Source organism: Aythya ferina (assembly GCF_964211825.1).
Source record: "Aythya ferina genome assembly, chromosome: 2".
In the NCBI taxonomy this organism is placed as follows: Eukaryota; Metazoa; Chordata; class Aves; order Anseriformes; family Anatidae; genus Aythya; species Aythya ferina.
This window is the reverse complement of record NC_140297.1, coordinates 53,400,070-53,413,512: the sequence shown is the minus strand read 5'-3', so window position 1 is coordinate 53,413,512 and position 13,443 is coordinate 53,400,070. Positions and strand designations below refer to the sequence as shown.

Sequence of the window (13,443 nt, the reverse complement as noted above, 5' to 3'; positions counted from 1 at the left end):
GTTTTTGAGCAATGGGAGCTACAAGCTTTCACGGGCAGGCTGCTCTCATGCTGGTGCTGGCTGAGAATTATGGAAAGTCTTCCTCATTTTAGTAGCTTTTCATCAATCTGTAAAATGAAGAATAGGCGTGTTTTAGTACTAGCAATGCACCAGGACATGTGTTGGTTCCCAATACGTACAAATGTAGGATATTTTCCTTCAATAAAACCCATGGGATATAGCGTATGTGAAGCGCAACACTGTAATCGGAGAGAGAGGAGCTGTGAAAAAGCTAGTAGTGGTGGGAAGGGAAAAAGTGCAGGTCTCTGTGCCTTGCCTTGTGAGAATGAAAGCCAAAAGCCAGTCACACGGATGTGCATGTTGGGAAAAATCACTATGAAATCAGAAACAGCTGTTTCCATAACTGCTTGTGTTACACGGAGGAAGCTGAAATGTATGTATATTTTAGAATGAGCAGAGCTGTTTTCGGATCTTAAATCCAAAACTGTTCGGTGGCTTGCAGGACAATTTGGAGAACTGAATGACAGGCAAGGCCTCTCGGTGTCTGCAGCCTTATCAGCTGGCTCCCCTCTCAGCTCTTAGATTAGTGAGCTGCTGCAGAGGTGAGAAAAGGCCTATCAGCGTAATGGCATTCCCGATACAGAGCAACTTTCCGCTGGGCTCGGCAAGTGGAGGATTCTCAGGTGGTATCACCAGCCCGATATGTGCTGGGATAGAGAGCACTCTCCTAGCGCTTGAAGGCTGGCTCAAGTTATTAACAAAAGAAAACAAAACTTGGCAGATTTGAAGGGGGAGAGGCCAATTTCTGAAATCTTTAGTCTGACGACATCCCTCTTGTGTTCAAACAGTAGCAAGCTACAGGGTGGGTTTTCCAGGAGCTTGTAGCGTTGATATTTCTCTTTGAAAAATAGGCTGGAATAGTTAGGCAGCTGCAGAGGAAGCGAACAAAAGTAGTTGTTTGGGAGAGAGATGCAGACTAAAACTAATTTTGCAAGTGAAGTCAAAGCCCCTGGAAACCACGTGAGAGCTGCTGCGCTTCAAAGACTGGTGGCTTAGCTGAATCCAAGGGGGCTTTCACAGCCAGGCACTACATGTATGTGATGTTTCTTTCCCTGTAGTCTTCTGTTCCCAAGTTGAAATGTTACCTGGATGGAAGCAGATGAACTTGTCAGGGCTTCCACCTTACGGGTGGGCCCAACTACAGGCCTGGCAAAGAGCAGCCCTGCGTGAAGTGCTGGACTTCTGTACCAGGTGTGTACTGAGCTTTCCCTGTGTTTGTGCCGTGGGTTTGACACCTGCCAAGAAATTCTGGCCCTGTTGCCTCCACAGAGCGTGTGCTGCGGAGGCACTTGAGGCAAACACCGATCTCCTGCTGAATTTTGCCCTAGAGCAATGGGACACAAGAGCTTTCCAAAAACACACACAGATGGTGGTGGTCATGGGGGAGTTTCAGCCCAAACAAGTCACCTGCTCTCAGTAAGACATCAGTAAAAGTTTACCCCGGTGGCAGGGTGAGGCTCTGGGCACCTCCCAGATGGGCTGAACACCTTGCTGAGCTGGGCTTCTGTGTGGAGCCTGAGTTTTGGCATTAAGCTTAATATTTGGAAGACTGGGAAGGGGAAGGAGACCAGAGAGCCGCCTGTTGGTGGTGTATCACGGAGCCAGCTCCGTGGCTGGCTTTCCTGCCTGTGCAGTATTTCAGTGCTGCATGTGGTCCAAACGCCGTGCGTAATCTCTCCATGGTGACTGCACAGCATTTGTTTCTATTTAAGGAGAGAAAGAGGTTTGGGTTTTCTGCCAGAATTCCCACTCAGGTAATTACACTTCTGCCTGCCGAATTTCCCCAGAGCTTCAATTGTAGTAGCTGTTCCTCACTCCCACTCCTGAACAGCGCCGGCACAGACCTGCTGCAGAGCTTCAGGAACCCAGCTCTGCCGAGGCGAGCGCAGCGACCCTGCCATGTGTTGCTTTTGCTCGCTGCGCCCCTCGTAAAGCTTCCTTCATCCAATCGTGCTGCTCTGCAGCTCTCCTCTTCCCGTGCCCGACTTCGGCATAACAAGTGGGTCTTGCTAGTGATACTGCTAGATGATAGTGAGACAGCCAGCTGGAAGCCAATGAAAAGATGGTCAGGAGCCAAGAGAAAACCATATGGAGAGAGCGGAATTTCTCTTTGCAGAGTTAGAAGTGAAAGTGTTTGTCTTTGGATCCTACTAGCTGTTTTTTCCCCTCTTTCCATCAGTTTTATGGGTGGGAAGTAGTTACAGTTGATTAGCAAATTCTTCCAAATCACTTCAGCTAGAGCAAATGTTGTAAACAGGAGAGATTTCAGGCAGCTCCGTCAATACTCAATTCAACAGGCCAGCCTTTTAATGGAAATAAATATTTCATAGCTATTAGGCTAATGTTAACTACAATACCGCAGGCGATACCAAAATTATATAAAACCAAGTTTCACAAAAGGTGGGATAAATTAAATGAAGGATCTCACGTCTCAAATTTAGCTGTTGTGGAGGTTTTTCTGAACTTACGACAGCAGAGCTAATGAAGGCCAGCACGGTCTGGAAAACACTCCCTCAGATGCTCCATTCCCTTTGAAGTCAAATAAATACCCACCTTGTTCACTCAGTCTTATGCAGAGAGAGATTTAACAGGGATGGTGTCCAATGTTAATAAACTATTAGTAAGCTAATAGTCGGCGAGCACCCTGTAGTAAACAGAAGGGAGACAACTGAAAGGAATTATCGATTCATGGAATTGAGTCTCTCTTCACAGGCTGTTCACATGCAGATTGTGTTGCTATTGAATCTATTTCTTATTCAGATTTACTAAATGAAAGTTATGCTGAGAGTGTGGGTTTCAAAAAAAAATAAAAAATGCTGTTAACTAATTCTGTATAGTTCCCATCCTCACGTCTCAAGCTGCTTCGCATATGTTATTGTTTCGCCTTCCCCAGCTGACTGCATGCCTCTCAGCTGTAACAGCTCCCCGTCCCTCCGTGAGCCCGCGTTAGGAGGAGGCCTGCTCCAGGTCTCTCTTTGGGGCTGCAACTTTCTCATGAAGGTGTGATAGTTCAAGAAAATGGGAATAATAAGTAGGAAGTGAGAGTTTTGGACAAAACTGGGTGTCTTCCCGTCTAGTAAGAGAAAGTTTCTGCCAGTTGCTGTTCCTAGAAGACTCAGGTACAAGGCTAATGAAGAGCTGAGGGCAGGTTATGCCCGGCTGTGTTCCTCTTGGTAGTGTTCATGGAGGCTTTTGCATAGTGTTTTTTTTTTTTTTCTCATCCCCAGCATAAGTATTACATGTTTTTTGATCTGCATTGAACACCTGTAGTAAATACTGGTGGAAGGCAGGCAGGCTCTGTGTCAGGTGGGCTGGGAGCAGGTCAGAGGCACCACTTCAGCTTGGTGCACTGACTGAGCCTGCCTTCTGCCATGGTCGTGTGTTTGGGTGTTGACCTTTTGCAGTCGCTGCTTCCACTGCCTCGTTCAGCAGGCCCTTTCCCTTTTGTCGGGGTTGTCCCTCCACTTCTGTCCCTCTTCCCTTCTTCAGAGCAAGGCCGTTCAGGCTGGGTCTCTCCTTGCCCAGGGCTGCTTCTGTTTCATCTATTGTCTTGGTTCGTTGCGGGACGTGGGCCACGGCTTGCTTTGTTTGCCCAAGTCTGCATGAATCGAGTGGTGGCCTGCTATGAGTTTTAGACATTCTTGTGGTGTAAAGGAGTATGTGGGAACAAACTTCATGGATCTGTAGTCAGAGAATTAGCTAAATAGTTCTTATTTAACTCTGGTTTGTGCTCAGTTCCTGAAGTCCTCTGCTATATTTTAATGCAGAGTCCTTATGCAAAAGCTGTTCAGATTCAACTGCTCTGTCTGAATGGGGAGTGGTCTAGATTCATGTGAGAGCTGAGATCAGAAACCTGCTTGCTTCTATTTAAAGGTTTGTTTTTTTTTTTTTTTTTTTTTTTTTAATTAAAACAAAAAAGAAGCAACAATACCCAAAGATGTTCCAAAATTTCTTCCAAAACATTTTTCACTCTTGTATGTTTCAGAGCAGAAAACTAGCAGAAATGTGGAGCTGCTTCAGCAGTTGTGGAGATAGGAATTTAAAATAAATAAATAAATAAAAAGCTTAAATACAACAGCTCAAGAGGGGAAAATAAAAGAGGCTGAAGAGTGTTTTCGAGACGCATACTGTCTGCGTGGCTGGGATAACTTCTAGATTGGGAAAATACTACAAGTCTGTTCATTTTACGTATGGACAAGCGGTGATACACCAGAGTGCTGTATATCACGTGTATACGCTGAGTGTAGAAATGCCTTGTTCCTGGGAAGCCTCCATCTCTGGAGTGGAGGCAGCAGCTATTTTTAGTGGTGTGCTGCGACATTACGCAGGAGAGCACAGGGTGATGCCCTTTCCCAGCTCACTTCGTAGATGAATTTCCTAATTTACCGAGGCAGGGTCAGATGACAAAGCAATACCAGCAGGTGAGCATGGGCACAGCTTCATCCTTTTCTTTTTTTTTTTTTTTTTTTTTGAAAGAAGCTAGTAGCAAGGCTGTGCTGCAGAACAGTCAAAAATAGATAAATAAAACACATACATGCTTAGCAGATTTAGCCGATTCTCAGGCTAGGTACTGTCCTCTGTGTGCACGAGGCCTGTCATTGCACATGAGGGCAGAATATCAATCCCATGTGTTTCCGACACAAACAGTTGATCCGAGGTGAAATTCTGATGTGAAATCTTACAATAAAAGTTTGCAGCACTGCTGTGGGTGTGTGGGGACTTTGGTGAGCCTTGCCAGGTTGTGAGAGTTTCTAAGTCAACATTTTGCTTGGGTGATGATAATAGGACCATAACATTTACTCTTCTGTTGACAGCTGCTCTGCTGATTTCCCTCTGCAAATGACTTTGGGTTTTGCAAGTATAACTGGTGAAGAGCCATGTGAGTGCGACAGAACAGCCTTTTACTGCAGTAAATGGAAAAAGCGAAATGCAAACACAGTCAAAATCTTGCCTCTTGTATCCTAATTGCTCGCTTTTCAAAGCGGTGTGGTTGGTGTTTTTGGGGGTTATTTTGTGCTGTCTTTTTTCCTGGTGTGCATTTGTGTATTTCTGCCCCGCCCCAGGCTAGACCTGTTTTAACATAAAGGTTATTGTGTGCTGTCGCTGGGGTTGGTAACATATAACATTCGGTGAGGTAGCTACTAAAGGATGCTATTTTGGCAGTCATCAGAGAATATATGTGCAAAATGTAGGACTGTCTAAATCAGCAAGTGCACACGGGGTCTGCATTTTTCTGCTTAGCAGAAGTGGTGGAGTTATTGTAACAGCAAAGCAGAATTGCAGGTTACTCTGTTCTGATGACTTTTCTTCAGGAACACTGAAATATTCACATAAAATTGTGATTGAAAGCGACTGATTTCAATGCAGTTTAAAGCCCTGTGAGGATCCCACCTGCATGCCTTTAGAAAGCTTGCAAGAATGTTTTAATAACTTGTCCTGCTCCGTTTGTAACGATGCACAGTGCTGGTACTGGGAGGGGAGATGATGTCTCATTGTGTGTGTTGTGGGCAGACACCTTCAGCTGCAATCGCAATATGAATACGAAAATGCATTTAAAATCATTTGGTCATGTTTTGAGCTCTGGAACCTGAGTAAAGGAAGATGGAAATGGGTCTGAAATCCATTTGGGACTGTGACTTGGTTTGTGAACCTGTCACCAAAGATCTTTAAAGCCGTATGTAGTTTAACATACGACCAGCATAATGGTACTAGTAATGTTTTTCTTTAGTGTAAATTAAGCAAATGCAGAGCCTTCAGACATCCGCAATAATTCCTCCTGTTGTTTACAAGCGACTCCCATTGAGGCCATCAAAGAAAAACGTATGGGCTTATTGGTATCATGTCAGCTTCTCCAAGTGCTTCAAGCTGTGCCTGTTCCAGAACTGATGGGTATTTGACGTGCCCTCTGCAGCTCCGAGAAACCAAAATATCCTTAGATGTCAAAAACAGTTCCCAGGTGGGAGCCTCACAGCCAGAAGGATTAAGCTGTCCCCTGGCCCTCAGCCATCACCCCCCCTGCCCTATGTGCTTCTTCTCAGGTATGGTGACTTAGATTTAGCTTCCTCCAAAAGGAATTTCCAGCTTTCGGTGCTCCTTGTTCTCTTATGTGAACATAAGAGCACCTTCACCTTGAAGGCAAGGTGAAGAAGGAAAGCCAGCAGAGCTTGGATTCACCATTGCTCAATTCAGCAGTGCCTGTCTGAGTGTGTTGAGTTTCTCGGTGAGTTACTGATGAATGTTTGTTTTGTTGCAGTTTCCAAATTCTGAGCTTAACTTTGGTTTTGCTTGCACAAAGGAGAGTTTTGCTGCTGAAGCTGGGGGGCTGTTGCTGTTTAAGACTGGTCTGAGATGGGAAGCAGTTTAATGAAGCCCATACCAATGTAGATAACGGATAATGTCCCAGGGCTTTAATTACTGAGCTCTAGAGATCTTTTCTTGGTGTCACTGACCATATTTTTTTTTAAAAAAGGAGAAGATTCATGCTCTGTTTTTATTTGCACAGGTATTCTGGTGTCAGAGCTGCTGCTCCATGCAAGGTAGGATCTCTGTGTAGTTGCTTCAAACACCCAAAACCAAACTGGTCTGCCAGGGCTGCGTGTACCACGGCACAGACAACGCAAACTGGATCAAAGAGCAGCTGTGGCTCAACCGCAGAGCCAAGGTCACGTCAGCAGGTGTCCACCACCTGTTTTAGTCGGGCTGAGTCTGGCACAGGAACACGGGGTGGGCTTGGCAGACGTTTTGGCAGCGTTTTGGGCCAGAGGGGCCCCATCGTGTAGTGTGTCTGGCAGCCCCGTCGTGCAGGGGTGAGCCTGCTTAGCCTGCTGGACTGGGCGTTCAATTTTTTTCATTGTAGAGCGTCTGCAGTGCACCTTCCTTGGGGCTGGCCCTTTAAAACAGTCAGACCTGGCTTAGCTGGAGCTTTTAAGCGAAGGTCTGGCAAGCGTCTGCTGCTTCTCCTCTTCTTTTACCTCTTGAGGATTTAACTCCGTTTCAGCACGATCCCAGCATCTCTTCACAACACCACCAGAGAACAAAGCTTAGCCTCTGATTTTGCAAAATGCCAGCTTCCATCTTCACTCCTCTGCTGTGACTCAAGTCTGCTCTGCAAGGACAGAGTCTGGGGCTAGGAAAATAGTCTGGCTTGTCCTATCTTCAACACGTTCATCCCTGAAATAGCCCTGTGGGTAGGGAACTGCTACATCTCTAGCACAGAGCTGGGCGGCTAATCACGTAGGAAGTCTGTGGCAGAGATAGGACTCAAACCTGCGTTTCTCCAGGGCAAAGCTGGCCCCTTGCATGGAGGTAGCTTTTGTGTCTTTGCTTGTTGTTCTTGCTGAAACTGCCATTTGGCCACTGAGAGGGGGGAGAAATGCTCACTTTTGGACAGCCCTGCTCACAGCCCTCCTCTGAACATCCACTTCAAAGCGTTTTTTTTTTTTTTTTTTTCTTGCTTAGTGTGTCTCCCTCCTGCCTGTTCAGAGGCAGCGCTAATACTAACACCTCTCATCAGACGTTCATCTGTAGGTCGTTTTTTGCCAGCTGAAGCACGGGTAGGTTGCACAGATCTGCTCAGCAAACAAGTGTTCCCTTCACTTGCTGCCCAGGCTCTGGTCTGGCTGTTAGCAGCTGGCTGTTGGGGTTGTGTTTTTGTTCAGCAGAGATCCTATTTATAGGTGGCAGAACACATGCACGTCCTTGTCTGTGCTGCTGCAGATCCTGGTTAATCTCCCCTGCTACCAAAGCCTAGCCTACCAGCCAGCATCCTGTGTCTTAAAATTAGCGTGGGAGAGCCGTAGAGGGTTTTTTCTTCCTCCCCCTCTTCCCATCACTATCTTGACGCTTTGGAGCAGGCTGATAACGCAGAGACAGGCTGCTTGTCTAAAAGCTGGGGGCAAATCTTTCCCTCCCGGCCAGCCCCTTCCAGGTTACGGAGGAAGCGATCTGTGACGGTGTGAGGAAATGTCATTAGTTAGCGAGCGCTCCTGTGTCAAAGGATCCCATCTGCAGCGAGGTATTTAATGAGCCTGCGCTACACCCCGTGCTTTACCCAGAGGAGGGCAGAGTTGGATTTTGTTTGCTTCTTGAAAACGAGATGGCAGGCGAGCTATCCGTGCTGACAGGAGCCTGGCAGCTGCCTCATTCCTGCTCAGGGGCTGGGGGGAGAAGAGGGTGCTGGTTAACACCCCGCAGAGGAAAACCTATCCGTGTCTGCATGCTTGGTGCTGCCGGTGGGATGGGGAGATGACCCAGTGCCTTCCCAGTGCCTCCAGACCCCCGAGGAGCCCGTCTGTGGCACTGTGCTCTTTAGAGGCGCTGCTTGCTCCAGTCACTCGCGGCGCTGCTCGTGCCTAAAATGAAAGCAGTGATCCTAGCACAGCGCAGAATGAAGGTCTTAATTGCAGAAGGGGAAAAAAAGGTAAAAAGAAGTGATTGCAGCACACTTCTAGATGATGCTTAGCAGCAGGTTTGTCTTCTTAACTACTTCAGTGGCTCTGATGTTTAAGGGATTATGAGGGGTTACGGAGGAGGCTAGGGAACCAGCCCCCCCCTTTCCGTACTTGTTTCTTGCAGGGTTCACACAGCTCTGGGCTGCTTTTCTCTCCTTTTGTTAGAGAAGGAATTTCCCCGATCTCGCACATCTTCACTGCTCCCTTCCTGACTCACGCTGCTGTGTTTCACATGTAGAGTGTCATCATCTCCCATTGCTCCTGCCCCTAGCAGCTCCTCTGCCTTTACAGTCACGCTGTAAGCCTTATTCAGCACTTTCTGCACTGCTGGTTACACTATTTTCAAGGAGTGTTGCAGCGTTTTAGGAACCCCAGACCAAATGAAGCCATTGGTGACACCTAAATCTTATTGAATGCCATACCTCTGGCCTTTGTAGATCTGTTTCTAGGCTGTCCTCTGATGTGTGGCCTGAAACTGGGACGAGTGTGGTGCTTCTCCCACCTGTGCACAACAGTTTTCGGCCCACGGAAACCAAGTGTGAGTGTAAATATGTCTGGATCTTACCCTGTCGTGGCTAATATATGGGCACAGGCCCAACAGCTGAGCATCACTCCAGGCTACACTAGAAATGCAGCCATGGGCCCATAGGTGAAGGAGTTGTAATACAGGCTGGACACTTGGCATTTAGAGGGTTTTCATTCTGTTTAGCAGGTTATCTCTGTTACCTGGTCAGCATTTGCTAAACAGGGAGCACTGGGCAGTTGCATCAGCCTGTCCTGGTCAGGTTCCAGCTTCTGCATGGACAAACTGTGGAAGCTGAAGGAGTTCCTCCATGCAGCCCGGAGCTCTGTGTCCTTGCTGGGGGCAGGCCCCAAGGGATCTTTCTCTTGTTCAAGTGATAGAGTTGTATTTGTGGCCCTGACATAGCAGCTTGTGTCTTTGTCTGGGTGTTCATTTTGAAGTACATGAGAGAGATTCCTGCAGTGGGCAGAGATCTGCTTTTGTTTGTGAACAGGGTACAGATTAGCTGGGTAATTAGTAAATGTGCAAGTGTACTTTGCTTGCCCAACTCAAAATGACTTCATCCACAAATGCTTAGGATGACAAGAAAAAAAAAAAAGCTGGCAGTCTATCACTGTACTTTAGAAAAAGTGACTCATTACTGCATGGGTTGTCAGCGGTATTTCTGGGGGTGCTCTCCTGATCTCCTAGCTGAGCTGTGTGTATGGGGCACGTGTGGGTGTGAAGTCTCTGCTCCCATGTGCTGTCCAGGATCTGCCCTCCCTCTGGGAAGAGAGGCTGTCTTTTCCAACAAGAAGATTCTGGCTCTGTCTCCAGCAGCAGCCCACCCAGTCCCTGCAAAGACCTTGTGTTATGGTGTTCCTGTGCTGAACAGGTAGGAGCTGAGATGGTACAGACATGAGCTGTTTAGGGAAGAAGCATTTCTAAGCTGTTAGCCAAATCTTAGATAAATCATTGTCTGCATGAATGGCTGCTGTTTTCAGCCAAAAGATATTGCTAAGTAATGTGCCCTCATAGAGGGAAAGAGAGAGATGTTCTGTCTGGCTGTCCTGCCCCGAAAACAGTGCTGTTAGCTGCTCAGACAGAAAGCACGTGGATGCTTTGGGAATACCTAGAGAGCAGCAATGCTTTGGTAAGAGGATAAGGGAAAGAAGTCTACTGCAGAGAACGGTGTCCAGAGAAATCCAATTATTAACCAGTCTTAAATAGTAAGGCTGTCATAAACAGGACCTGAAGACAGGAGACAAAGAGTTGGAGCAGAAGAGTCACTCTTTTCTATATTCGAAGTGTTGTTTTCCTCTAGTTAGGAGACACTCGTGTGATGCACATGGCAGAAGTAACAATGATGGTTCACCTTGTTTGACATTCACGGGTACGTCTGTTTTAATTCCGTCCCAGAAGCTGTGCGGTGTGGCTGGGAAAAGAAAAAGACAGTTCCTGTTCTGCATTCTGCAGAACAACCTGGTTTCTGTCCCTTCGTTCTCAAGCAGTCTTTTGTCACACAACTTGCTGCTACAGAGAGTTTGAAAATAGGCTCGATACGTGCCTGTGCTGGGAGGTGTGTGTAAATTACAAATTGTTTGGGAAATTACTCGTTACGGGTATTCTTAAACAGGTTGAATCAAACTGTGGATTTTCAAGCTGTACACAGGCAGATTTTCAGTGCACCTTCCCTGGGAAGACCTTGAAAGCAGGAGATGAGGTGGGTTCGTTGCAAAGTGTTTAAGCAGTAAGCTGGGCAAAATGGGGGTTGCGGCTTCGGTGGTGGAAGCATGAAATGTAGCCGGAAATCTGTGGCCTCGCAGCCATAAGGTGGCTCCCCAGTGCTCCTGGCTCTCCTGCAGGGAGCAGCAGGCCCAAGCTCCTTTAGATCAGGTTACAGAGGGGTGGCGTGGGCAGCTTGGCTTGACATGGCTGCGACCATGAAAAAGCACTGTTTTAATGAGAAAAATTAAGCTAAAGCAGGAAGATGAGCCCGGGCCTGGACAGCAGTGCTGGCTGAAGAGGAGGCAGAAACTGCTTGGTGTCAGCAGCTCTCTCTGGAGGACCTGCATTTATTTTCTCTCTCCGTGCAGGGCTGGTAACAAGTGACTTTTTGCTCAGCTAAGTGACCTTCAGTTTGGAGGTTGGGTTGGAATTTGGAAGTCACTAAAAGTTTGTTTCTTTCTTTTTTTTTTTTTTTTTTTTTTTTTTGTATTGTTTTATTCCACTGCCCTTGAATTTCTCGTAGGACGCTGCTGTTGTGGAGCTGTCTCTAGAGCAACCAGAGGACGTTCTGTGAGGCTTGTGCTTGTTCAGACAGCTAAACTAAATTGAGGGGAAGCTGTGCTCTGACATATTGGGGTGATGATGATGTTCAAATCTTATCAGAAGGCTCACTCCTCCACCCCTATGGGAGTCGATACAGAAAGCAGCCATGTAGCTAGACCACAGACTGGAGTGCAGTGTGACTTGGGGGTGGGAGAAGCACCGTTGGCACCAAACTGACCAAATTCCCTTCCCGTGGGCCCATGCAGGCAGTTCGTGACCATGGGTTTTGAGGAAGAAACCACGCAGTGGTCGGTCTCGGTGTAGGGAGGAATTGCAGGCAGGTGTGGGAGCGCTCCCAGAACAGAAGTGAGCACCCAGTGGCTTTCAAATCAGCCTGAGCTGAATTTCAATGATCAGAAGATATAAATTAAAATTGGAGCTGAAACTTCAGATCGAAATCTTCACTTTGACTGCCTGGTTTTAATTTAAATGACTTGAGTGTTCCTAGTGTTTTGATATTGTCAAAATCACTGTGCGGCAACAGGTCCCAGCAGATTACAGGAACACCTTGTAATATTGTGTCTATTAAATTAAAGCTTTACGGTACCAGGATGTGGTTTGAAAAAACTCTTTGAGGAGTTTGGGAGCAGGGAGGAGGAAGTGGGCTGCTGGTTCCTGGGGGGAAAGGAAAGGCAGGTAATGTCAGCGGTGCCGCAGGCTCGCTGGGAAGCTGCTGCATGTCATAGTGTTTCCTTCCACAAGCCCTGGTGGAAGTGCAGAACAGCAGAGTCCTGCTGGTGCTGCACCTGCAATTTCCAAGAAGAAATTTCCAAGAAGAAATCGATGCCACCTTCCCAAATGGTGCGAATGAAGCCATCCCAGGCTCGCTTCCCTGCACCCCCCCTGCAGCACCTTTCCCGGATAACAATCTCCGTGCTTCCTTTCAAGCCTCCCCACAGTGTGCCCAAGTGATGCGAGTGATGTCCTGAGCTCAATTCCACCAAAAGGTAGCCCTTTTCTATTTTATTTTGAACTTTATTTTTCCATGTGCTTGCTTCTTCTCTCCATCCCCTTGGGTCAACACCCCTGGACATGCCCAAATGCTGGCTGGCACGCGTGGGCTCCTGCCTAGAGGCTGTGCTGCATTATGCTTGGACTCCAGGATCCAGCAGGAGGGAGAAATGACTGCACTCACTCACTAATGCGGCCTTTTGGGTGAAACAGGGTTTTGCTTTAGACTGGCTGTTGCACGCAGATAGCACTACCTGTTTGTGCAGCTGAAATGCTGGAGAGGCCAGCTCTCTAAATAGTAGAAATAAGGACCTGGATGATAATTGCCAATTTGACATCTATCCAAGCTATGAAGCACTGCTGAAGTGCAAGACCAGAGTGCCCTTCAGGAAGTCATTTAGTGCCTCACGCAGCTTTTAAGCAGGATCTGTACTTAAACTCTCCTGACAGATGAGTTTCTAACCTAAAGCCGCGCAGGGAGAAGGATGCCAGGACCCCCTGAGTAGCCCATTCTACTGTTTCGTTATACCTACTGTTGGAAAGGTTTTCCCCCTAATGTGTAACTAAATCCTCTTTCCTGCAAATCATGCTCAAGGTAGTGTGTGAATAAAGTCACGTAAATCTTTTGTTTAAAACAAAGACACACCCCCCCAAACCCCTTTTATTTCTTGGAAGTGTTATCATCCCTCCTTGCTTCTTTCTCCAACTACAACAATTGTTTCAATCTTTCCTTTTCATTAATGGTTTTTAAACCCTGTCAGCATCATCGCCCATTTCTGTGTTTCCTCCAATTTCTCTACGTTTCATAGTTTGCTGCACCAAAGTGGATACAAGTACCACGCAGTTGCCAGCATGACATGTAGTGATTATATCTACTCTGAATGCCTGCAGCACATGCTTATGAAATCATTGGGAGCATTTCTACATTTATTTACAGCTTCGTTCTTTCAGGCTGGCATCCTTACAGCAACATTTTAAATTGGAGGAAAAAATAGCCGAGCTTTTATCCCTAGATAAAACCTCTTCCTCAATCACCTTATTTCAAGTAACTATCCTAATAAAACTGAAGTGAGTCTACATCCCTCGTGTGCTGTAAAGCGTTGCTTAGGGCTTGAACAAGGCTGTCGCTGTGCAATTAGTCTCTAACAT

At 46.9% G+C, this 13,443-nt stretch overlaps 1 long non-coding RNA gene across 1 annotated transcript in view; it reads left to right on the top strand.

The window, feature by feature from the left end:
- The window catches only part of LOC311431278, a 59,425-nt gene that overhangs the window by 11,059 nt on the left and 34,923 nt on the right, over window positions 1–13,443 (top strand). The window lies entirely within an intron of this gene.